The sequence below is a fragment of the Callorhinus ursinus genome, unplaced genomic scaffold (genome assembly GCF_003265705.2).
Source record: "Callorhinus ursinus isolate GAN/ISIS: 27379988/994484 unplaced genomic scaffold, GSC_fseal_2.0 scaffold33, whole genome shotgun sequence".
In the NCBI taxonomy this organism is placed as follows: domain Eukaryota; kingdom Metazoa; phylum Chordata; class Mammalia; order Carnivora; family Otariidae; genus Callorhinus; species Callorhinus ursinus.
The window spans coordinates 4,790,449-4,794,873 of NW_027397095.1; positions in this window are offsets into that span (position 1 = coordinate 4,790,449).

Consider the following 4,425-nt stretch of genomic DNA (forward strand, 5'->3'; position numbering starts at 1 on the left):
GAGGGAGGGAGAGAGAATCTTAAGCAGGCTTCACACCATTGTGGAGCCCCATGCAGGGCTCAACGCAGGGCTTGACGTGGGGCTTGATCTCACAACCCTGAGTTTGTGACCTGAGCAAATAGCAAGAGTCAGAGGTTTAACTGACTGAGCCACCCAGGTGCCCGGACACTTTCGATATTTAGATGATACTAGTTCAGCCCTGGTTTAAGTAGTAGAGCTTCCTGTCTCTGGAAACGTTCAAGCAGAGGCTACACAGTCGCTTGGAAACACTTGGGCACTTCTGAGGTGCAGTGCATTTTGGAAGGCCCAGCCCATTAGCAGATTTCATGGTGGTAGCCTTAGGCAGGGAGGACGAGAAGAAGAAATGTCCGGGTAGGAGAAGGGCAGAGGAGGGCAAGAACCTGGGCAGGAAGCATCCATGCCTCGGGCGCACGGACAGTACCCGCAGGACGCTCAGCTCTAGGAGCACTGGGGAGTCCCTGGCAGCAGGGGCTGATGGGAGGGAAAGTCATCTCTGAATCTCTGAACCAGTGATAAGGTCTTGGTTTAAAAAAACCAAGAACACCTGCAGGCAGCTGTGGCAATGACCGCAAAGAGGCCGGGCTTTGGCGCTCAGATAAAAACACTCACTAGGCACTGCGGGGCCTTTCTGTGGAAGACTGGGAGCACCGGGCTCCTCCGCCTAGGGCTGTGTCCCAAGGTTACAAGGACAAAGGTCGCTGAGCAGTCTAGGGGACAAGTGTCTAGGGAAGAGGAAGGGCAGGAGACCCCTTCCAGAAATCGGGTCAGGTAGAACTGGATTCAAATCGCCATATATCACTTAGAGGCTGCGTGACCTTGGGCAAGTGACCTTGAGCAATGAGCTCTTGTGGAGACAGTGATAATGTGGGCCTCATTTGGGGAGAGAGAGAGAGAGAGAGAGAGAGAGTGTGTGTGTGTGTGTGTGTGTGTGTGTAAGTAACCAGAGTTACCCAGATGACATGTTAGACAGAATGCTGTCAATCCAGTGCACAGCTCATGCAAAATGCTTGGTACCTGGTGGGGGACTATATCTGTTCACTCCAGGCTCCACCCACAGTGTCTCCTCTTGCCTTGGCACCTGCTTCTACATCTCATCTGGACCCCGTTTGAATCTCCGCTACGTGACTCTGTCCCATATGCTGTGTGTCTCCACCTCGCCAAGGGCAGGGTCCCTCAGGCCAAGCTATTCTAGAACATAGACGGTGTGACAAGCGAGAGAATCTAGAACTACTCAGGACCCGCTGGGAGGGAAATTAACTTTTCAGCTTCACGGTCTTGCTATGGACCACTGGGGTTTTCTCAACCACCCATCCTACCCTACTTGAGCTGCTTGCTCAGTTCCTGTTTCACAAAGAAACAAGGAAGTGAGGAGGTGGGCCAGCCTGAGGGCAAGGGCAGGCTGGGCGTGGTCGGGGAGCACCTCCCACTTCCAGCTAAGAGAGCCTTGGAGGGCAGGGATGCACGCGGGGGAAACAGTTGCTACTGACTCTTTCATATTTCCAGATATTTTTTGGCACCAAAAGTGCCCAACCACTGCTTTGAGGAAGTGCGGGGTGAGTTGGTAAACTGCACTGCTGACGTGGTTTGGGGGGCTGAAGGCAGCCAGCTCCAGCCCTCCCGTGGCCCCAGCTCATGAAGCCCCCGAGCCAGCTGGCTGGCAAATGAGAGAGGACTGGCTTCGTTGTCGTTTTAAAAATGAACCATTTAGACTCTTTCTGTATATACGTAAGTAAGTATGTATGTATGATCTCACCCAGGCTCTTTCCTATTCCAAAAAGGATTTAAAGCATCAAAAAAATGTAGCTCAAGCCCATCATCCCCGCTGTTACCATGGCCCTGTGACCGGCAACCGGTCCCCCTGGGCTTCAGCTTGCTTCTTCCAGGCAGTAGGGAGTGACGGAAGAACACACTGAAAGCAAGAGAGGAGCCCACACAGTTGAATCAGGATGCTGGGCATTTAATCCCTGCTTTGGCCTCAACGGGCTGTGTGACCTTGGACCAGTCTCTCCTTTTTCTGGGCTGCTGTGGCATTTCCCCAATCTGTACATCAAAGGCATGAAACCCGTTTTTTCTTAGTTTTTGTTTTGTTTTGGTTTGGTTTGGTTTTGGTTTTGGTTTTGGTCATGGAGCTCCTAGTCCAGGCTGGCTATGGGATTTGTGGGACCTGGTACAAAGTGAAAAGGCAGGGACCCTTGTTCAAACATTTTAAAAAATTTCAAGATGGTGACAGTGGAGCTCTTATTTTTTTAAAGATTTTATTTATTTATGAGAGAGAGAGAGCGCGCGCGCACGAGTAGGGGGTAGGGGCAGAGGCAGAGGGAGCTGCAGACTCCCCACTGAGCCGGGAGCCCAGGGCCCCGGGATCATGACCTGAGCCAAAGGCAGACACTTAATCGACTGAGCCATCCAGGCACCCCTGTACAGGGCTCTTCTAAGCACCAGGCTCTCCGTGACTGCACAGGCCCATCACCCAGAAGTTGGCCTTGCAACTACTTCCGATACAATTTTATGGGAAGCCCATGCAGGCTGCTTTTGGCTGGAGCTCTGCTTTTCGTGGCAGTCCCTGTGGCATTTCTAAGGAACCTCGGGCTCTTAGGAAGCACAGCTGGAAAAACACAAATTAGATACTTGGTCAAAAGCCTGTGTAGTTTCGATGATGTATATATAAAATTTGGATCCCCCGTTTTTTCCTTACCTACCTCCAAAGGTGAGGCAAGAGTTGAACTCGTGCTGAGTGGATAATAGCATTATCATCTCCTGTCTGTGTGGCTTCCTGGCTCACAGAGTGCTGTCACATCCGGATCTTAGGAGCCTTTCACTGTCACCTCATGGGTAAGGTGGTATATGTAGTTTACAGAAGAGGTAACTGAAGACCAGAGAGGTGAAGTGACTTGCCTTATAGACACAAGCTGGCCCAGCTGGAACTGGAACCCTAGAATCCGAACTCCTGGGAAAAGAGGCTTTTCCAAGGGGGCATTTATTTATCTTCAGTTCCTAATGACGTCTCAAGTGCTCCCGCGTGGGTTCGCCTTGCTGTGTATGCTTGAATGTTGCCCTGCCTGGTGCAGAGTGGAACCCTTCAAGAGGGCTGCTCAGTGTGCTGATGATCTGGGCCCCAAGGAGGGAGGACCTGAGGTGGCAGCCCCCCATCCCCCCTGCAGCCATGCTCTCAACCCCACCCCGTGCTGGTGGATTGGAAGGGGTAGTTAAGGGAAGCGATGAGGCAGAGCCCTGGGTCTTGCTCTGAAGGAGGAAAGGGGAGCACGTGAGCTGCCCTGGGCTGAGAGGCCTGTGAGCAGGTCCTGGTCAGGTTATGGCCTGGCGCAAGCATCAGGGATCAAAGGGAAAGACCTGGGTGGGCAGGCCCTGGGGAAGCAGGATGGTGTGGAGAACCGTCAGGTCTGAGTCCCAACTCAACCAGTTGTGTGATCCTGGCTGAGCCTCAGTTTTCTGAGGTATGTGAGAGCCGTACCACCTGCCCTTTTCTGGGAGAGCGGGTTCTGGAATCATCGGACTGGTTTGAGTCCCACTTTAATCATTTCCTTGAGGAGTGACCTTGAGCGAGTTGGCTAATCTCTATGAGCCTCACTCATTTTCCTCACTTGCAAAACGGGAACAGTAAAAGTGCCTTCTCAGAGGTTGTGGAGATTAAGTGGGAAAATGCAATAATGTATTGTACACTTAACAATATATGAGAGGGTAGATCTCATGTTTACCGTTCTTATCACAATAAAATAAAAAATATTTTTAAAGTGCATATAAAGCACAGTGCCTCAAATATATGAAACACTCAGTGAATGGTAGTGGTGGTGATGATGATGATGATGATGATGGTGATAACTTTAATTTTATTATTAGTAGCTGTCTTTGTGGGGTGACCAGGTGAAAGAGTAAATGAATCAGCAAGTTGAAGCCCATTGTTGGGTGCCATAGGCTCGCAGTGAGGATGGCTCAGAGCAGGGGCCTTTGGATACAAGCCTCAGTGGTGATAACTGTCACAGGTCACCCTCACTCAGCCAACCAGGCCTGGTGGTCCCACGCGGGGGGGGGGGGTGTGGGACTCTGCCTGGCGCCTCTCCCCAGCACTCTGCCTCAGAGGCTTAGTTCCCTCCTCTCCCTGACCCTGCTCAGCAGAGCACAGGTGCTGCTTCCAACTTTCCTGGACTACATTCGACAAGTCCCACGGCATGGGGCTCCCCTCCATGCTCTCCAGAAGGCTGTGACCTTCAGCACGGGTGCTGGTTGGCTGGGCGTGGCATGCACGTGAATCCATGAATGTTCACACACGTACACACACGCATGCTCACATGCCCATTCTCAAGCACATGTGCTCCCCAACCGAGCTTCTGGGAGCCTCACATCCCTCCCCCCATCTCACCCCCACCCCTCCCTCCCCCACCACAA